The sequence below is a fragment of the Sorex araneus genome, chromosome 3, assembly GCF_027595985.1.
Source record: "Sorex araneus isolate mSorAra2 chromosome 3, mSorAra2.pri, whole genome shotgun sequence".
NCBI classification, from domain to species: Eukaryota; Metazoa; Chordata; class Mammalia; order Eulipotyphla; family Soricidae; genus Sorex; species Sorex araneus.
The window spans coordinates 82,158,241-82,182,224 of NC_073304.1; the positions used below are offsets into that span (position 1 = coordinate 82,158,241).

The following is a 23,984-nucleotide window of genomic DNA, read 5'->3' on the forward strand; positions in this document are numbered from 1 at the left end:
GTGCTTCTCTCTTGTGGCATGTGTCATTGATATGGTGATTAGGTGGCTAGAGAGACCTTCTGCTTTTATTTCCAGGTAAGCCATTATAAATTAGTAGAAAGAGCTTTTCAGTTGAACATTTGTTTATAGCTTGGTTTAGTAGAAATATGTACATAAACTGAGGACTTCCTTGGTGGTATAGAAATCTGTGGGCATATGCTGACGATAATCTTTGGTGCCACTTAACACCAAGAAAGTTAACACTAGTGTTAAGGTTTCCATCTATCAGTATACTTTTCAGTTGTTTAGAAACTTAATGTAAAACTGAGTGAAAAAAATTTGATCCTGCAAGAGTTTTGTCCTGTTAGCATTTATAGATGAGAGGTTTTGATTTATTTTTATTTTGTCTTTTTTCCCAATTCCAGTGGTTAGTTCTAATTTAATCATTGACTGTTATTTTTGAGAAGCAGTCAGATTTGCTTCATGCAGTTCAGAGTAACTGTTTCATTATTTTCAGAAACCAGTGCTCTAGCGTGGTTTTTTTTTTTTTGATGTTGTTGTTATTTTGTTTTGGGGCCACACCCAGCAGTGCGCAGGGCTTACTCCTTGTTCTGCACCCAGGGTTCACTCCTGGCTAGCTCAGGGTGGTGACCATATGGGTTGTTGGGGATTGAACCCTGGTCAGCCACATGCAAGGCAAGCTCCCTACCTGCTGTACTATTGCTCTGGCCCCAGTTCTCCAGTGTTTTGATGTTCCCAATTGACTAAATGTCCCCTTCTGCAATTCCTTAAGCACAAATTAGTGTTGAGTACTCACAAACCTTGGTGTGAGTGTGTGTGTTTGTGTGTGTGTGTGTGTGTTTTAGAATGTGAATGGCTTTATCACTTCATTTCCATAGAGGTTGATAGTAGGTAGCATGTTGAAGTATCCTGCCCCTGGAAACAGCGCAACTTGGATTAAAGGAGAGTCTTCTGTGTGGAATCAAGGCTGGAATCAAGGCACAGATGTAATCAGACTGGCTCTTTCTTCTTATTCAGTTGTAATCAGAGCCTGGCTCTTTCTTATTCTGGCCCCTGTTTTCTTTTCATAGTCTTAGCCATGTCATTCACAGGATTCAGAGAAGATTTGTATATTTCTAACGAACCTGGACTATGAAAATAGATGCTGCTCTGATTTTGATATGATCTTTCTACAAAACATACCTGCCCATTTCTAAGCCTTAGAAACTTTACTTCTAAGGGGACTTACAACTGGGCATTCACAGGATCTTAACCCCACACACTCTCTGTGTAGATTCTGATGAGTGTGTGTGTGTGTGTGTGTATGTGTGGTTTTTCTCAACCTTCCATAATGTTAAACATATTACCAGTCTTCAAGATGGGCTGTCTTCAACTTCCCGATCTTACTCTTCTGGTTAAAATTAGTTTTGCCTTCTCTGTGACTGGAACTAGTCCTGCCTGGTCCACATTGCATGTGAACTCTACAATTGCACAGCCTCCAGCTTTGTAAAAATAGATGGTGCTGCTGACTGGCTTTTCTTGACTTACCTCTGAAAGCCAGCATGTCCATGCTCTGACCACAGCATCACTGAATCATTCCTTTACACTCACCAGAACACTCAGCTTGTGATTGATGTAGCTTTCAAATTTATTTCTATTAGTAGTGACGAGGCTGCTATTTCTAGTTTAGCTTAGAAAGATATGAAAAATATCTTGTTACAGGGTTGAAAATCATGATGTAATAATGAGACTGAGTATGAATTTCAGATAACTGTTTGCTTCCTAAACACTTCCTAAGTCACGAATGCTTCCCAGAGTTCTAATGGAAGACTGTTATCATTTTGGAAAGTGGTGTCCCTAAACACCTCCCAAGCCATTTTGTTCCTCTGTCTCCCTTTCCTTTTAATTCTTCCAATGTTCACAGTTAACTGAACTTTACAACTATAAAGTAATGAGTCATGAAAGTAAAAGCTACTCGGACGCTGGTAGACAAACATATTAATGGTAACTAAAATATTCTGAAACTCCTTTCAAACAATTGGTTTTAGAGTCAAGGCACAGTTTTAAATATCATTTGTGATGATATTTGGAAGATATTTAAACGTTGGGTCTTGGAGAATGAATATGTATTTAGAGGCAAGTAAACATCATTATACTTGATACGTATGGGGACTGATGTTCCACAGAGATCATAAATAAAGTCTGGAGACATAATTCTTTGCCGTGTTTGCAGTTCCATCATGGTGTATTTTTCATTGTGTGTCTGTTTATTTCCACCCGAATGGAAACCCTCTGTTTTGGAGGCCAACTCTCTATTTTGGAAAGATATAAGATATGACTGTGAAATTGACTTTCTTAAGTAACTTAAAGTAGTTCTAAAGAGATTCCTAAAGAAAGTTCTGATCAGTGGTAGTAACTGTATAAATCATACTCCTTTAGGATGATTACTTCAGTCAAAATTTGAATAAACTTAGTCTGTTAGTTGGAAAAGTCTATCTTATTACTTAATCCATATACTGCTGTGGAGATGTTCTTTTCCTTTTTTTTTTTTAAATCATTATTCTATGTCTTCTCCTATTTTCTGTGTTCCTCAAATGAAGATTAACTTACTAAGGCTATGGAGATATTTTCTGATTCTTTCCCATCACCCTCTTCTCTCAGGGTTTTGAATAAGTGGTGAAGTTGTAAAAGGAAGACGCCTATGGGAGAAGAAAAAGTAAAGAATTAGGTCAGAGCATTTGTTAACCAGTTAGTCATTGGATAATCAGCGAGGTAGCTCCATATGAGATTTTCATTTAATTAAAAAAAATTTTTTTAAGAGAGGAAGATTATAGTAATTCAGTCAATCCATTGTTTACAAGCTTAAAAAACTTCTTCATGAAACTTTCTCCTTTTTCAGGTACTAGTAGTGGATGGTCATGAATTAGTTCTTTATGCCACTAGTTGGAGTAGAATTTAAAACAGGATGAATTTTCCTCTTTCCCTTTCTGTGTTTGCTTGGGACTTTTTATTGGTTCAAGAATGGCATTTAATTCAGATTAACACATCATGTTTTGTCGTTTTGTCTTGTTACATCACTGAAACAAACTTGCTGTATCTCAGGGAAAAAAGGTAAAGAGATCAAATACTTCTTTTTCTTTCGAGGGGAATAACATCTGCTATAAAGTTGGAAGAAAAGCTACAAGAGGGGAAATAAAACTGGGAGGCAGTGCCCTGAAGAGATTGTCAGCGTTTGTTTCTTTTACACAGTTTTGCAGTGGGAGGAAAAATGTCAAGCATCATTTTAAAAACCGCATTTGTGAGACATCTAGATTTTATATTTGGTTCAGTGAGAACTGATTGAGCAAATTTTGGTAATGTTTAAATTATATAGATAAGACTTGGTAGTCAAGTGTCATGTAGTTAAACATTATTTTATGCCCAATAATTATGTTTGTAAAGGTTGTTTTAGCAAAATATAGTTAAACCTAGCATTATTAAAACCTTGACAGTATTTGAGATTGAAACAACTTGTGAGGGTGTGTTCTGAAACTTAGGCAGCTCACCTTGGACTTCAGTGATCAGATCCACCCTAAAGAGAAGTAGTTACACACTTCTGCTCTTGACACATGCAAATGCTAAATACAGTAGCAGCATGAGGTCTCTGTCATTAACAGTAATTTATGTAATGAAAGCCACCTGGCTTTTTAAAATATAATTAATTGCTTGTAAATAATAAATTTAAATATAATTTATAGTTTTCTAAATTTGATTACTATATAGACCAACAGCAAACCAAAAAAAAAAAAAAGAGAGCAATTCCCTAATTTAGTTCAATGACTTTAATTAATAAATTATAGGAGCTGTTTTAGCTTTGGGCCCACAAGCTTCATAAAATAGAATTTTCTTCCATATGCGATTGGCATTTTTCCTTCATCATCAGTTTGTAGAGTTTAGACATCATAATACTATTTTAGTTAGTTAGACTTTACACACGCAAAAACAAACTTTTATTAGAATTATCATTTTTCTTTGTAGAAACTAAGGTAAAGAAAAACCTAGTTTTGTTAAAACAATTACGTGCTGGCTATAAAGAATAAAGATCGTGGCTTCTGTGTGTGGTCCTGGTGGGATGCCCATCCATCACCTGAAGAGCAGACATCAGACTTGTTCATTGCTGGGTTTCCAAGGTCTAATATAATCCCTCAAGAATTTAGAATGTTGTTGACTGTCCCCATTTACATCACTGAAGAAAGAAGCTTCGCAACAGGTGCAGCTGTATACTAATTGTAGGGTGTGCTTAATCTGTCCAGAAGGGAGAGTGACTCCAAATTTGGTATCTTAAAGAGTGGAGTGACCTTTTAAAGTCCCAGGATGAGAATTGCCAACAATTGCAACAGTCTAATTATACCCACAAGGAGTTGTGAAGTGCTTTTAAGTTTTCCTATACACCTAGAAGTTCTGTGAATGGCTTGAAGTCATTAACATATGACAGATGCACTCCCTTTTTCAAGGGCTTTTGTGATAAGTTTTGATTGCAGAAGTGGGAATTTGACCCATAGCTTATCACTTGGTTCATTAACTTGCTTGAGGACAAGAACTATTTTTTTTTCATTATTATTATTTTGACATGAGTGTTATCTTACTCATGTTCCAGAATTCCATCCACCACATTTTTTTCTGCCGATCGGAAGTCAGAGCAGATAACATTGATTTTTTTCCCAAAGCATATTGTACATAGTACAGTCTTATGTGTAAATATAGAGAATATTGATGTTTCATATCATTTTATGTAATATTACTTTTAATTGGACCTTATTTGAACCTGTATATTTAATTTTTTTGTTGCCTTAATATGAGAATACTGTATTTATTTGATTTCCATTCTTTTTTTTTTTCTTTTTGGGTCACACCCGGCAATGCACAGAGGTTACTCCTGGCTCTGCAGTCAGGAATCACCCCTGGCGGTGCTCAGGGGACCATATGGGATGCTGGGAATCGAAACCGGGTGGGCCTCGTGCAAGGCAAACGTGCTATTGCTCCAGCCCCATTTCCATTCTTTTTAATGCAAAGGATAGGAGAACACTTTTTGGCTTTTGAAGAAATGTTTGTCAACTTCTTTATTTTATTGAAGTTGACTACTCTTTGACATTGATGAGAAAATTGGAAGAAGTATAGATTTAATTCAGACTGGAGCGATAGCAGAGCTGGTAGGGCGTTTGCCTTGCATACAGCCGATCTGGGTTCGGTTCCTCTGTCCCTCTTGGAGAGCCCAGCAAGCTACTGAGAGTATCCCGTCCCCATGGCAGAGCCTGGCAAGCTACCTGTTGCATATTCGATATGGCAAAAACGGTAACAAGTCTCACAATGAGACGTTACTGGTGCCTGCTCAAGCAAATCGATGAACATCGGGAGGACAGTGCTACAGTGCTACAGTAGATTTAATTTGGGAGAACTTTGTACATATGTGAATGAAAATATGCTTCCCAAGTGATGAAAGTTACCTTCCTCCACCCACACATACACACAATGAGATGTGCCATACATACAGTGAGATGTGCCAGTGGATCAGAGGACTCTGTGCAGTAAACTCCTTTACTGTTGCACTTAAGTGAAATTGCTTTTTATTATCAGGTTGAAAAATCATCCAAAATAAACCATATAGGATTAAGGTTAAAATGCTTTTGAGTGAAATCAGTCTTGGGTAATCTAATTTCCTCTTGGTATCTCTGTATTTACCTGCATGTGATGCCTGTTTCAGTTCCTTAATAGACATAAACCTAAGCTTCATTTAAAAAATTTTTCCTGCTAAGTTAAATCCCTGTTTAAATAAATCACTATTCCCTTAGCCTGTAAGTGTTATTTGTAGATTTTATATTCCCAATAGGCACAGTCATATTTAACTTTGATCCTGTCAATTACTAGCAAGCTCTTTTTGCACAATTAGGGGGCAGTTAATTTACTCCAAGTAAGGTTGCCACCTGTCCAGGAATTAACCCAAATGGGTTGAAAGTCACAGAGAGACTTTTGAGTTTGAGTTTAAAGCAGTAGGAGTTGATTTTCTTAATTGTCTACTGCCATTTTGGGGCATTTTCTGGGTTAATAAAGGGTAATAGTAACAGCAGGTGTTTTCTTGGTCCCTGGGTTCACTAGGTTGATAAACTAAGTTGTGAAAATTATAGTTGTCACTGGAAATCTGTGAACAGTAGCCATTCTGCTTTGTGCCCATTGAAAATGAGCTGGTAGGGTAATCTGTACTTTTCCATTATTTCCACAGTTACTTTATCAGATTGTCACATATGTGAGAAGAGATATCCCTAATGAGACTAGTTTGAGGATCAGTATAACTTTCAGTGAACATCATACAATTTTCTCTGGTGTCTCGGGGAAATGTGAACATGTAATCATGTAGTTCATAGAAAAAAATTAGGATTTTTTAAAAAAGATTTTTTAAATTCTATTGAGTCGCCACGAAATAGTTACAAGGTTTCATGTTTGGGTTACAATCTCACAATGATCAATCACCCATCCCTCCACCAGTGCACATTCCCCATCACCAATATCACAGGTATACCTCCCGTTTCCCACCCTCCCCCTGCCTCTATGTCAGACAATATTCCCCATACTCTCTCTCTACTTTTGGGCATTATAGCTTGCAACACAGACACTGAGAGGTCATCATGTTTGGTCCATTATCTACTTTTGGCATGCATCTCCCATCCCAACTGGTTCCTCCAGCCATCATTTTCTTAGTGAGCCCTTCTCTATTCCAGCTGCTTTCTCCCCTCTGCTCATGAAGCAGTCTTCCAGCTATGGGGCAATCCCCCTGGCCCTTGTATCTACTGTCCTTGGGTGTCAGCCTCATGTGATGCTACCCTACACTCCAAATGAGTGCAGTCCCTCTATGTCTGTCCCTCTCTTTCTGACTCATTTCACTTGGCATGATACTCTCTATGTTTATCCATTTATAAGCAAATTTCCTGACTTCATCTCTCCTAACAGCTGCATAGTATTCCATTGTGTAGATGTGCCAAAGTTTCTTTAACCAGTCACCTGTTTTAGGGCACTCAGGTTTGTTCCATATTTTGGCTATTGTGAACAGTGCTGCAATGAATATATAGTTACAAATGTCATTTCTACTGTGCTCTTTTGCATCCTCGGGATATATTCCCAGAAATGGTATTGCGGGGTCATATGGAAGCTCAATTTTTAGTTTTTGATTTTTTTTAGTATTTAAAAGAGTATGAGAAAAATAAGTTTACTTGAAAGCTGCCATATGTAAAATATAATATTTTTGCTGCATGTGTCCTATTTTGAAGGTGAGGTTGGAATCTGGTCACCTGAGAAAATGTGTGCTTGTGATTACGCATAGCTTCTTGAGGGTAACTGGATTTTTTTCATTTCAAAGTTCTTGTTAATTGAAATATAATTGACTTGTAACATTATAGTTTCAGGTATACAGTATAATGGTTTGGTCACAATACATATTGTAAAATCACCTCACCATGTCTAGTTACTTTTATCACCATATGTAATTCTAAAAATGTTTTTTCTTGTAATGAGAATTTATCTACTTAGCAAGTTTTTTTTTTTTTTTTTTTTTTTTTTTTGCTTTTTGGGTCACACCTGGCGATGCACAGGGGTTACTCCTGGCTCTGCACTCAGGAATTACCCCTGGCAGTGCTCAGGGGACCATATGGGATGCTGGGATTCGAACCCGGGTTGGCCGCGTGCAAGGCAAACGCCCTACCCGCTGTGCTATCACTCCAGCCCCTCTACTTAGCAAGTTTTAAATATGTAATTAGCTATAGTCTGTTGAATATTTCACCATCGTGACTTATCTATACATAGACATTTGTGCCTTTTGAAATATTTACACACATATACATATGCGCACATACATCACTAATTTTCACTACCTCTGTGTTTTGGCTATTACAAATAATGCTACAATGAACTTGGGATTCCATGTGTCTTTTTGAGTTAGTGGGCTTTTTGTTTTTGTTTTTTTTTTTAAAGATAAGTACCTAGGAGTTGAATTGCTAGATCTTATAGTAATGTTTTCAGATTTTTTTTTTTTTTGAGGAAACTGTATACTATACTCCACAGTGGCTTCACTGATTTACATTCTAACCAATTGTCCTTTTTACTCTACTTACTCACCAGCATTTGTTTATTGTCTTTTTAATAGTGGTCATCATACAAGTGTAAAGTGATACATCATTGTGGTTTTGCTTTGCATCTCCACCATGATTAGTAACTTTGAGCTCCCTTTCTTGTTAGCTCTCTTCATGTCTTTAAAAATAAACAGCTTTATAACTGTGTATCTCACAGTAACTCACTAAAAATTTAATAAAGAGAAAAATAATATAACCTAGGTAATAAAAATAAATACGTATTTCAATTTTGTTGGACTGTAGTGATAGCACAGTGGGTAGGGCATTTGCCTTGCACACAGCTGACCCGGGTTCGATCCCTCCATTCCTCTTGGAGAGCCTGGCAAGCTACCGAGATTATCTCGCTTGCACGACAGAGCCTGGCAAGCTACCTATGGCATATTCGATATGCCCAAAACAGTAACAACAAGTCTCACATTGGTGATGTTACTGGTGCCCGCTCGAGCAAATTGATGAACAGTGGGACAACAGTGCTACAGTGATACAGTTTCTCTATTCTGCCCCAGTCTACTTATTGTCTACTTTTATGATAATGCCATGCTGTTCTGTTTTCTATCATTTTGCAACCTAGTTTGTAATTAGAGAGTATAATGCCTCTAGTTTTAGCTATATTCTTTAGGGGTGTTTTTTTTTCTAATTTAAAATTAGTTGTTTCATGTTGTATGTCTATTTTTCTCCCACTGGAATTTTTCTCATTGAGTTATAAAACTCTTAACACTCATCCTTTTCAGTATACAAATTCAGGGTTTTTATAACTCTACTTATACTAGTATTTTCACACCTGAAAATACTACCAGCATCACTGTTATGTATTTTGAGAGCATTTTATCATCTCCAAAAGATACTAGGTACCTATTAACAGTTATTTTCCCCCTTCCACACACAATACTACTTTTCCAACCTTAGGCAACCACTAATCTAACTCTCTATATATTTGTTAGTCTGAACATTTTAAAAGTAATTTCATACAGCATAACTGACTTGGTCTAATTCTTTTGGGTTTCTTTTATGTTCTTGCAATATCTATATCTCTCTCTGTGTGTGTGTGTGTGTGTGTGTGTGTGTGTGTGTGTATCTTTCTTGATGTACACTTGAGTTAACTCTTTTTGGGTAGGGCATTTGCCTTGCAAGCAGCTGACCCAGGTTCCATCCCCAGCACCCTATATGGTCCCCCAAACTCTCCAGGTATGATCCCCGAGTGCAGAGCTAAGAATACGCCCTTAATACTGCTGGTTGTGACATGAAAACAAACAAAAATAAATACAAGTTCTTTATATTTTCATTTTCAGAAGGAGGTTGCAAAGATTTAGTATAGAAATAGCTGTAACCTTCCTATAAGAAAACTATTATGATACTCTCTTTGTTCTTTTTGTATGCTAAAACATTCTGTCTTGGTGAAAGTCATTATTTTTTCCCAACTAATATGTTAAATAAAAAATACTTGTCAGACAATCTCTTGAATGTAGCTTTTCAGCTAGAAGTGAACATCTTTTTTAATTTGAATGTATTAAGCACTATTTAGAAACTGTGTTCCTTTAGGTGAGCATTGGGAAGAAAGCATCACTTTTATGGGATTATGGGGGCAGCGGTGAGGAGGTTGGATGAGGGCTGAGGAGGTTCCAAAGCAAGTTCTGGAACAGTCTTGAACACATGGCCTTGGGCATGTCTCTTAACCCTCCTGGAGTTGTATGTGTTCCTTTGAACAACACAAGTTCCTGCTTTTCACAAAGGGACATGAAGAAACAGGAGATCCACATAAAAGCATTTCAGAGAGGTCTAGTGCTAAGATGATGTCCTGCTAATAAAGTGGCTGGTGTTTTGGTTAAAGCTGTGAAAGGGAACTTCTGACAGAGTCTGGGGGAGAAATTAAATAAGTGTCTCCCTTGTACAGCTCTTTGCATGACCAGACTCTAGTTTTCTGACTTTAGATCAGGGCCTGCACCCTAGAGCTATTCTCACTGAATTTTATCTCTAGGGGTCTTAAAGAGTGAGTATAATTGCTGAAGTCAGTTTATAAGCAACATCTAGGCAACACTTCAAAAGCCATAATATGGGAAATTTTCAATCAGTAAGCAGGTATTTGCATTAAAAACAAAACATGACAACTGCATCAAAGCACAGAGATAATTGCCTGTTGCCGTGATGTTTGAAACAAGGGGGCATGTAGAGAGCCACTTGGTACTGTGGCTCTGTGGAGAAGCAGCTAATTGCTTGCTCCTCTTGTCACTTTGCTTCTTTTAAGTGACTTAAGCAAGGTAGACTCTGAAATTGTAGCTTTATAAATCTTTTCATTTGTGTAATGTGAAAATCATAAATGTGTGATTATCCAGTCTCTTTATCTAGTCTCAGTTGTACGGTATATCGTTGTCTTTGGACAGTTAATGAAATGCCGACTGTTGTGCCATTTATCCTGGGAAATAAATTATTAACTTGTTCTTCTACTTCTTTGGCCATGCTTTCCTTGCTTTGGGTTGGTGCACATGTAATTGAGAGTGTGTGTCTGGGTATTTGTATGTTTATTTTTACTTTATGTGTAAGGATAGTAGGAATCTTCGAAGTCTAACTGTTAGCTGGGTTATAATATGTGTATTATAAGGTACCTGCTTTCATCTATGGCTACCTCTTCAAGAAAATTAAGTGTCTACAGAACTGGTGACCTATTTTTAAGGGAAATATTTAAATCTTTCTAAATGAAAAATTATTCCAGCACTATGTAATATTGGCAATTTTCCTCTGTCTGCTTTTAGAACTTATTGGCCAACCAGGTCAGACATTATTAAAGTTCAAGGGATCGGGAGAGAAAAGTAATGATTTTGTGCTACTATGAATTTTAAATGTTGCCATTTTCTTGTGCTACAGCATCATCAGTTTTCACATGCCACTAAAAATGTATAGAAGTTTTAGACCAAATTCAGGGTCAAGGTTACAAGAGTGATAATGCTTCTGACTCATTCTCTTAGAAGTATGTTACTCAAATTATCCAGATACCATTTTGTACCAAGATACTTTTTAGCAAGTCATTTGAAAGACTTAATGTTTCTGATTATTTTTTTGGGTTGGGGGACTCCCATCACTTCTTAGACATTAGTACAGACATGGCTGGAGAATCTGTATTTACTGGACAAGACCTAGTCTACTGAGATAGTAAGAATTTTATTATTATTATTATTTCTGTGAATAGATGTTTTGTGCTTAGCCAGACAGATTTTTTTTTTAAGTAAGAAACTTTGGGAGGCAGAATCTTACATAAACATTAAAAAAAAAAAAAGACACAGAGGGTGGGGAACATACCTGGCAGTATTCAGGATTTACTCCTAGCTCTGCATGCAGGAATAACTCCTGGCAGGCTCAGGAAACTGCAGTGCCGGGGACTGAACCCAGGTCAGCTGAATACACACTGTACTAACTCTCTGGTCCAGTAACCATTTCTATATTTTTAGAAACTTCCATTCTCTGGTATATAGTTTGTGTTAGCAAACAGATGTTTAATAAATATTTGTCAAATTACTGAATAAATGAACTGAATACCTAAAATGAATGGTTTCAAGTAGTATAGTTATTCGAGGTACAAAATTAAATAACTATCTTACTAGGGGCTGGAGAGATAGTACAGGGGTTTAGACACATGAGTCGGCCCCGATTTAATACCTGGCACTCCATATGCTCTCGTAAGCGCTCGCAGGATTAATCCCTGAGCACAGAGCCTGCAGTAAGCCCTAAGCACTGCTGGTTATGGGCGAACCTTCTCCTGTAAAATTAGCACAGTAGCACTGTCGTCCATCGATTTGCTCAAGAGGGCACCAGTAACGTCTCCACTGTGAGACTTGTTGTTACTATTTTTGACATATCGAATACACCACGGGTAGCTTGCCAGGCTCTGCCCTGCGGGTGGGATACTCTCGGTAACTTGCCGGGCTCTCCGAGAGGGATGCAGGAATTGAACCCAGGTTGGCTGCATGCAAAGCAAATGCCCTAATGCAAGGCAAATGCCCTACTCCCATAAAATTACTGGACTTAATGAACTGAAGAGAACCAGGAAGAGGAGTTACACAAAATCATGATGAGTTGGCTGGATCCACCTAGGTATATTTATTTCTTTTGTGTAATGAAGTCAGTCATTTCTTCATACCTTCAAATATTACCGTTTTAGAGGAGAGAAGAGACATGCTGGGTTTTATCTTATTGGAATCCTGCGGCATAAGGTGTTTCAGACTTTATAATATCCAGCCTCTCCCGGTTCTGGAGGTGGTCTAAATCATGGCTTTTACAGATTTCCTGCACTGCCTAGTGTGCATTACCCACATGGCTGCTGTAAAGATGGGTTGATTAGGGTCAGGTAACTAATTATACAAGGCACACATCACAGTGCACTTTTCAGGCACCTTGTATAGCTTGCTTAGGGACATTCTTTTCCTTGGCTTACATGAGCTATTCATAATTATGTTTATCATTATCAGTATTATTATTATAATAATCATGATGATAGTGATGATTTTTTTTAAATTAGAGCAAAGCTGTTTTGTGAATTTTTTTCTTTGTTAACTTTTATACAGTGTTCTGCATATGGCAATATCAGTCTTGTGTAACAGATACCCGGTATTGTTTTAAGAGTCTAACACATGTAGGCTCATATGCTGCCTGGACCCATGTGCTGCCCATTTCCATGTTTTTGGCTGAGTGTATGTGATGCCCACATCTCCCCTTTTGGGATGTATACTTTCATACCTTCATACTTTAGTGCTGGGATATGTACTGGGGCTCTCTCTGCCTTTACTCTCTCTCTCTTTTTCTCTTCCTCCCTCCCCTTCCTCAAAAACCTCTAAATAAAACCTATTTTACTTTTTAAAAAGTATAATACATGTAAAATTATGTGCTAATCAACCTATTTTAATTTTGAGGAAAAAAAAATTTCATTCTCCGGTATAGAGAAACTAGTTCCTTGGATTAACTTTTCAGAATTGTGGGAAGGGTGCTCTCTAACATGTAAAGCATAATTATATGTAAAATATAATTATAAAACAATGTAATTTGTTGACTGGCTTATTAAGCTTAAGGTTTGTATTTTTGTTTTGTTTTGTTGTTGTTAATAGACTTTTATTGGAATGGCTTTTGTTCTCAAAATTTATGATAAACTGAATGAAATACTTCTCTCTGCTGGGCTTAGTGAGAACATATATTAGCATCATGGTGGATATCTTTCTTTTTTTCTTTTCATTTGACAGAAGTCATTGAAATGATGACTACCCGTTAATGTTAAGAATATTACGTGTGGGAGACTTGAAGAGAAAATCTTTTGAAATTTAGGTGTTTGTTTCTTTTATCATAAAGTCACCTGCATTGATTCTTTTCAAATGTGCTTATGCTTAAAAATAGATCAGAATATTTCCCCTGATGTCTGTATCTTTGAGCCGAAAGATAAGAGTTTATATTCAAAATCTGTTTCCTAGCATTTTCATTGTCACATGTTGGGCAAAGCCAGGCGTGAGCCACGTTTGCCCAGCTGGATGGAGCAGACAATTGGGTGTGTCTATAGACGTCACTCCCATTTAACAGATGAAGAGCGAGTAGGGAGGAAATGAAGGCAGGTGATCTGTTTGGGCCAGGGTGGAGAAGAGAGAGGCAGCTCTCACTGGGAGCAGGGTTAGACACCTGGTCCTTTTGAGTTCCCTGCAAGAACAAATTCTTGACTGATAGTGATACCAGATAAGTATGTAACAACAGTATCCTATATGCAAACATTGCTCAGAAACATTCTTACTTCATTCCACTGACTGAAGTGCAAGCAATAAGTGGAGAGAGTATAACAGCAAACAGGGAGGTGTCAGGGTGTTTGGCCAAAGCTACTCACTTTAGTCCAACTGAAGTTAGGGTATTGGTCTGGAAGTTGTCAGCAGACCCCAGGATGAGGTCAGGTTGCTCCAGGAAAACATGCAGTGTGGTTCTTCTAGCTCACTCAGCAAGCAGTTTTCCAGGTGGCTTCTGTCTTGAATTACCTCAGTGTTTATATCAGAGGAGGCAGTGTTTCTGATTTCCTCTCTTCTGGGAGGGAGTAAGAAGCCTTGAAGATCATTTTGATGCTGAAAAGAGAATTTAAGTTTCTTATATCAAAATCAGGCTTTCTAAATATTGATATAAATATTGGATTGATCCTTGTGTGCTTTTATATATATGTGTATATATATATATATATATAAGCTTATATATATATATGGGCTGGAGCGATAGCACAGCAAGTAGGGCGTTTGCCTTGCATGTAGCCAACCCAGGTTTGATTCTTCCACCCCTCTAGGAGAGTCAGCAAGCTATCGAGAGTATCTCATCTGCAGGGCAGAGCCTGGCAAGCTACCCATGGCGTATTCAAGATGCCAAAAACAGTAACAAGTTTCACAATGGAGACATTACTGGTGCCCGATCAAGCAAATCAGTGAGCAACGGGATGACAGTGACAGTGATACAGTGATTGATTGGAGTTACTGATGCAATAGGCACATTCAAATTTGGGGAGAATCTCATACAACATTAGGAGCTTATGCCATTGTGTATTTTGGGAAGGTTCAGTTTTTTGGAGTACAGATGAAACCTAGAGGCATTTTAAAGATACTGTGTTAAGCAGAAGGTTATATGCCTCCAGAAGGAACCAGGCAAATCTTGGAGCTTAGCAGACTGAACAGGAACCTCCCCAGGTGGGACCACTGGTGAACTTCTCAGCTGTCACCGGGTCAGGAAGGTGCTTGTGGTGTAAGATGAAAGTATCCCTTTGGAGTGGTTTGAGCGAGTCTGATTTTTCTGATCCTGGGTTTTTTCAAAGCTTTTATGACATCCATTTCTTAGGGTTAAGGAAGCCAGATTAAGATTGTCAATTGTACTGAGGAATCTTATAATATATGACAGTAGTTTCTGAAGTAATTTTTTCCATAAATTTTGAACAAAATTTGGATGCAGTATTGTAGACAAATACATTCATTATTAGTGGGAATGTATTGGTGCAACTTTTATGGAAAACCCTATGGGAGATTCTGAAAAGTGAGAAGAGAAATATCATGTGATTCACCTATTTCACTTCTGGATATTTTTCTGAACAATATGCAGACATGAATTCAAAAGGATACATACATTTGGAAGAGGTATCCACAATAAATAAGATACAGAAACAACCTGAATGCCTGCAGGTAGATGAGTGGATAAAATAAAATCCATAGACTACTTACTATTCAGCTATAAAACTATGATGAAAACTTGTGGAGGGATGGGTGTTTGATCATTGTGAGATTGTAACCCAAACATGAAAGCTTGTAACTATCTCACGGTGATTCAATGAAATTTAAAAGAAAGAAAGAAAGAAAGAAAGAAAAGAAAGAAAGAAAGAAAGAAAGAAAGAAAGAAAGAAAGAAAGAAAGAAAGAAAGAAAGAAAGAAAGAAAGAAAGAAAACCTGCCCTTTGTGATTACATAGCTAGATCCTGAAGGGAGTCTCTGGAGTACCTTTGGGTGTGCCCTGGAGGCCTCTGGGCATTGCTGGGATCATCCTGCAGAACCCCGGCATCACAGGGCCTGAGCAGCACTGCATCCCTGGGTCGTAGCACTAAACCACTAACCTGGTTGACTGAATATCATAAGGAGTGGCCTCTGGAGCCCTTGAGCACTGCCTGGAGGACCCTCCTCCAGCATCACAACCAGCAACAGCGAAATGTTACTGAAACAGAAATAGATGAAAAAGAATGTAGAGTTTAGAGCCAAACTGCCCATGTTCACATACTGTTTGTGTTAATTGGATAAAATATTTGAGCCCTTCACCCAGTCTCTTATATTAACTTTGATTCTTTAGTCATTCTTTGATTCTGTGGTCATGATACCTCAATAAAAACAGTGTCTGGTACTTAAAAAGCACCCAGCCCTTTGCCCAGTGCTGCTCTCTTGATAATGATCATGTGTACCACTGTCAACAGTGGGCATTTGTTGAGTACCTACTGGGACTGATTGAGCTCATTAGGAATGTGGGATAGTTACAACTAATGTTCTTGCAAAAGTCAGTAGACAAGAGGTCACAACTAAGTTCCATCTCTAAGACCGAACTCCATCTCAGCTCATCCTCTGGGTTCTCTTATGACACACAGAGACGTAGAGAAGGCATTTACAACCATTTAAGATTGGTTTTATTGGAGTAAATGACACTAAGTGCTGAGATTAACTGCCAAAAGGATTTGATTGTGACTTAAGAATAAAAGGCTTGTGGTAAGAGTTAAAATTTTGTGCTTAATAAGAGAAGAGCTTAATGCATTTTAAGGCATTCCATTTGTTGTTTTAATATTCCCGGCATTTATTATTAAAGTAGGGTGGTTGTGGAATAATTATAGCCCATATCATAATGATGATGTTTTTGGAGAAGATTGTAAATGTGCAGTTTTTTTTTTCTTTTCCAAACTAATGTGGTAAGGAAAATATAGACTCTGAAGCTTCAAATAGTTTCCTTGACCTCCTGAGAACACTACTGAGACTACGTAAAAGCACTATTTGCAAAGCTATTTTTATACTAATTCCTGCAATTTTCTGTTAAATTTTTAAGATAAAATTATCACTTTGGCAACTGAGAGGTGGGAGTAGGGGATTAAAAGAGGGAAATAATACGAGCATATCAATATCAATATGCTAATACTGAAAATTTAGTTGTGAAGAGGATACTTATACTTTGTCTGGGACCTATTCAGTTAAGAAAAAGTAGAAGATCTGAACTTTTGTGTGTGTGCAGAAAAGGAATAAGATAATATGTATATTATTCTAAATAGCATTCTGAAGTTTTATACTCAGAAGTTTTCAAAAGTCATTGTATTAGACATAGACTTGTAAGTAGCATTATGGTCTTAGAATTAAATTAGCCACCAAATGTTTATTCGTTCACTTTGAATGATGATGATGATATGATAGTGCAGAGTTGACAGAAAGAGTTGCTATTTAAGCAGGTTTATATAAACTGAGGAATTACCTGAAGTATGAATGAGTCATTTAAATAATCTTATTTATCAACACAACCAGAAAGTATTTGAAAATTTAAAAAATTGGATGCTTGCTGGGGCTGGTGAGATAGTACAGCTGCAGAGTCACAAGTAAGTCCTGAGCACAGCCAGGTGTCACACCAAAAAACTAAAAACGAAAACAACAACAAAAGAAGGTCACATGCTCTAAAGTCAGATTGCTTGATCGGTTTCAGTATAATAGCTAGTGTCAGACATATGTGGTTCTCCATGGATGGTTTTTTGGAATATAATTCCCGAGAAAAAGATTCAAGGTTAGGAAAAAACTCACAGGCGTGACACCCAGACCTAAAACTTGAAGAATTAGTGAGCTTGCTGGGTTATTAGAAGAGTGAGTGATTAGCTCTTGGAATGTGGCTTATTGCAAAAGGATTCCAGTGTCTGATTCATGTGGACTGCCATAGCAAGATACTATAGATTGGAGGGCTCTGGCGACTGGCATTTCTTTTCTTATAGTTGTGAAGGATCGACATGTGTGATCTGATTGTGATCACGTGGTTAGGTTCTAGAGCGGACTCATCCTGGCTTATCCATGCCTGTTTTCTTTGCCTATGTCAGGCTCCAACATCATGGCCTAACATAGGCCCCTCTCTTCCAATAACATCCTAGGAAGAGTTGTTACAGGAGATTTAGGAAACTAAGATGACTATAGGAGTATGTTTAATACCTCTTTTAACATTTATTTTTAAAATTTTGACACCTTAATTTACACAGTTGCTTATGGTAGGTCTTCAGGCATACAGTATCTCAACCCTGCACTAGTCCAACACCCCTTGTTATCATCCTGCCACGTCTTACCTCAATACCCTTCCCCCTCAACCTGACTCCTCAGTTTAATTGTAGTACGGGTCCCCTGCTTGCAGTAGTACTGTTAAGTGAAGTAAGCCAGAGGGACAAAGACATACACTGGATGGTCTCACTAATGTGTGGAATATAGAATAACATACTAAGGAAATGGTAGGAAGTAGAAGTGGACAAAATACTGGTTTTAGAGAACAGAAACAAAAGTCCTCAAAGAAAAAGGGAAATGGAGGCGAGGAGCAAGAAAAGAAAGTCTGGAAGTAATATAGGTGCTAAGGACAGGGGCCTTTGGTCCCACTACGGTGCAGAGGTGAATTATCTGTATTTATCCAAACCACTGGATCCAAATCATTTTTATTTTTAAAGAAAAGACTTGAGAAAGTGAAATTCACTTGATTTTGACAAGGAGTCTGGTTTACGAAAACTATCTTAAATGAATCAGAATCTGTAATGTTTTTGAGGGAAAATGTTACTGAGGAAAGTCTAGCAGTGTTATGTTAGGTCTAAAGGTTTTGCGATTTCTTTCTCTATTGGGAATAACCTACTTGATAAAAAGATTTGTGAATGTACTTTGCATGGGGTTGGGGGCAATGAGTGGGAAAGCAGCTAGTAGAACTGTTAAACTCTGAAAAATAATGTTCCTGTTCTTGTTCCATCCATGTGAGTGTGTGTGTGTGTGTGTGTGTGTGTGTGTGTGTGAGAGAGAGAGAGAGAGAGAGAGAGAGAGAGAGAGAGAGAGAGAGAGAGAGAGAGGGAGAGAGAGAGTTATTTGTATGTTTGTGTTGGTGAATTAGTGAAGTAACTACTTAGGGGCTTGGGGACATAGTAAGATGTGTCACTCATGTGAGCACATAGGGTAAAAGGACCCCCTCGAAGTCCCCTTGGAAAAAGAGTGAGAGAAAAGCAGATACTTAGTACAGAGGGGAGGCAGGTGTGTGTGTGTGTGGGGGGGGGGTGTTTAATGGTACAAAATGTTGTAGTGGCATCTTCAGGATGGGGTGATGAGGATGTCTTCTCTGTGAATTTGTTTCAGTTAAAGGATGGGGCAAAAGGCAGATTTCTGTAGGGTAAAAGGAAAGTAGAATTTATGGGACAAAAGAAATAATGAAGTGATGGTAGGTAGGTTGAAAGGTAGGCAGTTTACTGTTTAAGACAACAGAAGCAGGGTTAGAAGTAAATGAAGAATAAAGAAAGGAGAAGAAATGATGGAAGATAGACTACCTGATTATTACTCACTGCAGAGTTGAGAGAAAGTTTATTTTAAATTGCAACAGAAAGATGTGTGTTTTCATACAGCCTGTTGCTATAAGGCTATCTGCTTTCTCTGCTTCCTTTCTCTCCTCTCTCTCTCTCTCTCTCTCTCTCTCTCTCTCTCTCTCTCTTTCTCTCTCTCTCTCTCTCTTTCTCTTACTGGTCACTGTCACTGTCACCACTGTCACTGTCATCCTCCTGTTGTTCATTGATTTGCTAGAGCACCAGTAACATCTCCATTGTGAAACTTGTTGTTACTGTTTTTAGCGTATTGAATACACCATGGGTACCTTGCCAGGCTCTGCCATGTGGGCGGGATACGCTCAGTAGCTTGCCAGAACTGGTAATCATAATAAGATTGCTATAAACTTAATTTAAAGATTTTTGTAGTTAGCTTTGCCTGATATTTCTTAAAAAGCAATCATTGGGGTTAGAGCAATAATATAGTGGGTAGGGTACTTCCCCTTGCACATATTGATCCTGACTTGATCCCTGACACTCTATATTGTTTCCTGAGCCCACCAGGAGTGATCCTTGAAAGCAGAGCCATGAATAAGACCTGAGTACTGCCAGGTGTGGTCCTAAAACAAAACAAAACAAAAAATTAATCATTGTAGGGAGAAAGAATTGATAAACATTTCTTACAGCTGTACCTATTTGTATTGTATTGAAGTTATTTGGAATACTTTAAAGAAAATGACCAGAACTCTGGTTTTGCAAGTGAAATTAAGTGTCTGCCACACAGACTTCTTATCCTTGGTTTGATTTATATTATGACTTGTCTTAAAAGTTAATACCTAAATTTAATTAGAAAGGAAGATGTATAGATCCTTAAGACTCTAATTAAATCAGAACATTTAGAATTGGGTGGGACTTGGAGCAGGAAAGATTCTTAAAGATCCATTTGTCCAACTCTTCTTCATTTTTTTTCTCTTTTCTTATTGCCTACTTATTTAATTTTTAAAATTTTATTATGAAATATATAGCATGCAAATTGAAAAGAATAAAGACTAATTTGTATAATGATCTCTTTCAGTCTACTCATGAAAAAGAATGAAGAACAATTTGTATTATGATCTCTTTCAGTCTACCTTGTTTATATTTCAGTTGCTTTTATTTCAACAGGAATGAAATATTCTGTCACTGTTCTAAGAGTCCTCCCCTTATCTTCCTAATTTCTTATCTTCCTTTTCTCTTTTTCCTTAGGAGATCATTGTCTTGAGTGATTATCAGCCTGATGTATTTCTTTTATCACTATATTTATATACAACCATAACTAAATAAGCAATTATATTTTGCTGTTGCTATTCACTTTAGAAATGATGCCAAACATAAATTTGATTCTGTAGCATATTTTTTGTAAATAATCCATTTTTGAGATGTATTCACGTGTGAGAAAACTGACGCTTTTATATATACTATCTTTTCTCTTTCCATCCGAGATATTTTAAAAACTGTTTTTTTCCCCCCTCAAGAAAATATGCAAGGCCTGAGCTCTGCCATTGACATGGGGAATCTACAACCTGTTGTGCTTGGGGTTTACTATCAGTGCTCCCAAGGATTGATACTGAATTGGGTTTCCTGCATGCAGAGCATGCACTCCAGTTCATTGCGCTATCTTCCTAGACTTTTCCCATGATACATTCTTTGTAAAACTCTGCAGACAATTCACATCGCATCTCCACTTAGCCAGGATGTCTTCTACGCTCTTTAAGTGCTTTATAACTTTTTTCAAAGATTTTACATATTTTACTGACTAATTTTATTGTTATTATTTTGAGTGAGATTATTTCACTTTCTAATTATTACTATTTTTAAAATATATATATATATTTTTTACTTATCTTGTATTTGGTTACTTTTCTGAGATCTCTTTTTCTTTTTTTAAAATTGATTTTTCTTTTCTTTTTCTAAATAGAATTTTATTTCATCCCCAAAGGGAGAGGTTTTGTTAATCTTTTATGATCTTTTCCTTTTCCTATTTTACTTACTGTGTTTGATAGGGAACTCCAGTTTGCTAGAACTTCCTAGAATAACATTGATACCATACCATTAGTATTGACCAGTTTTTATATTCATATTTCTACCATTATTTCTTCACATCAGTTGACAGTGGTTTATTTTTTTGATATAGGCAAAAAAAGGTTTTGAAGATATTTACTTTGCAGTCATTGAATTCTGATTTTTTTTTTTGCCCTTTTTTTGGATGTAGTCTAGTCAAGCCCTAAGTGAAATTTTTGGCACTTTTACAGAATCAGAGAACAAAGTACAGAGATGAGAATACTCCAAGATGGGAGCTTTTTTAACTGTCCCAGACTCAAAGACTCAACCCTAAAAGTCTGTACTCAAAGAGTAAATAGCAACGAAGTAAAATAGCTCAAGTAGTCATCTTTCACTTTCATTAGCTTCTAAAATTAATACTTGAATTTGAATTAAGTGATCCTGGACTCCTAGTACTTTCCAAATCAAACCAGATCTTTTCTTTGGAAAAAAGATCATTTCAGGTTTCAAATTATCAAGTAGTTTTTAAGTATTCTGGTACATAATAAAATATGTAAGGAGACCACGAGAATCAGTAAGACTATAAAAGAATTAAAAGGCCCCAATTAGTTTAAATGTTCAATAGAATTTTTATAATTGTACTCACAGAGCTAAAATAAGACATTGAAACATTCTATGAAGAATTTATTTGGAAAAGAATGAAAAAGTTTGGCTTTTTTTCATTCTGGAGAATTCCATATTCTTTCTTGAATACCTCTTCCCCCAAACCTCTCTCTGTCTCTCCCTTCACATTTCTCTAAATTTCTCTCCATAGAAACTGCTTAAAAGAATTAAACAATTTATGAATGAAAAATGCAATAACTGAAAGTTAATGGATTTGATATCAAATTAAGATGTTACTAGAGAGAGAGTTTATTAACTGGAAAATAAATCAGAAGAAAATACCCAGAATTTTTCAGGATAATAATGAATTATTTGAAAGGTGTGGGATATATGAAGATAAAGAGATAGAGGATACAATACTGATGACTACTTTATAATTAGTTAGAGTCTAGTAAGAAGGAGAAAGAGAACTAAAGCAGTATTTGAAAAAAACAGTGGTTGAGTGGATGATTGTATTAATCAATGGTAAATTGAGAAATGAAACAAGGGAATAGATGGTATCTAATAATGACAAGCCCTTGACCTTAAAGGCCTTACAGAGCTGAAGTTACCAAGCAGTATGTATGAGAGGAAGCTGGGTTAGAAAAAGGCAGATTAAAAATAACAGGATGACACTGGAGGATCTTGAGTAGTGATTTTGTACAACAAACTGCAAATGTGGACGCTTTCCTAACCATGTTACATCAATTATAGTAACATTTTTTGAAGAAAAAAATGTAATCGTTGAGAATATTCCCCAAAATGATGAAAAGTATCCAGCCAAATACTTAAGAATTCCAACAAGTTCTAAGCAGAAACTTAAGAGTTGTGGTACGAAAAATACTACAAAGTTAAAACTGAAAAGAAAAGTCTGAAAACAAGGTAGAGAGATAGATACATTTATCCTTAAGAAGATGAGAAAATTGAAATCACAAACATTTTTGCACTGATAGAATTATTAAAGGAAATTTATTACATGGAAGAATAAAGAAGGGCTACATGAAAGGGGACATTTGTGGGTATATCTGAATGAACCGGCAGAGGAACTCAGGTGTGTGGGACCCGGGGCTGAGACCTCCAAGGCTGCTCGGATCGGGTCTGGGCCTCCTCCACCCAGATTTCCCATTTCCCAGTAGCTAGGCAGTCATACCCAGGAACTGTCCCCGGTGTCGGTGCCATGTAATCCTGTCAACGGCCAGCATCCAGAAACTTAAAAGCAAGGTCCTGGAAATGCACGGCTGCAAAGCAGCCTCTCGATATCTTATGGCCTACTTCTCCCTCTGGGAGAACCTGGCAAACTACTGGGAATCTCCTGCCCACATGGGAGAGCCTGGCAAGGTCCCCATGGTGTATTAATATGCCAAAACCAATAACAAGCTGGGTCTTATTCCTCTGATCCTGAAAGAGCCTTCGGTACGGCATTGTTGGAAGGATGAGTAGAGAGAGGCTTCTAAAATCTCAGGGCTTGCACGAATGGAGATGTTACTGAGACCACTTGAGAAATTCGAGGATCAACGGGATGATGATGATGATGATGATGATGATGATGATGATGATGATGATGATGATGATGATGATGATGATGATCTGAATGAACAGAGACTATAGTAATTTTAATAATAATAGTATTCTATTAGTAATTGATTGGGAGAGTGATAGTACATATGTACAAGGGATTTGCCTTGCATGTGGCCACAGAACTGGTTCAATTCCCAGCATGTCATATCACCTTAGAATCACCGGGAGTGATTCCTGAACACAAAACCAAGAGTAAACCCTGAGCACACTATGTGGCCCAACATCTCCTCCCCCAAGTGATTTATTATGAACTTATATATATAAATAATTATAGTGATATTAGTATATCTGGACTGGAGCGATAGAACAGCAGGTAGGGAGTTTGCCTTGCATGCGGCCAACCCAGGTTTGATTCCTTTGTCCCTCTCAGAGAGCCCGGCCAGTTACTGAGAGTATCCCACCCGCATGGAAGAGCCTGGCAAGCTACCCATCTACCCATGGTGTATTCGATATGCCAAAAACAGTAACAGGTCTCACAGTGGAGACATTACTGGTGCCCGCTTGAGCAAATTGATGAACAACGGGACGACAGTGCTACAACTATAACTA

The 23,984-nt window shown here is 37.4% G+C and overlaps 1 protein-coding gene across 2 annotated transcripts in view; it reads left to right on the forward strand.

The window, feature by feature from the left end:
- CDIN1 (CDAN1 interacting nuclease 1) overlaps positions 1 to 23,984 on the forward strand; it is a 258,588-nt gene that overhangs the window by 23,399 nt on the left and 211,205 nt on the right. The window lies entirely within an intron of this gene.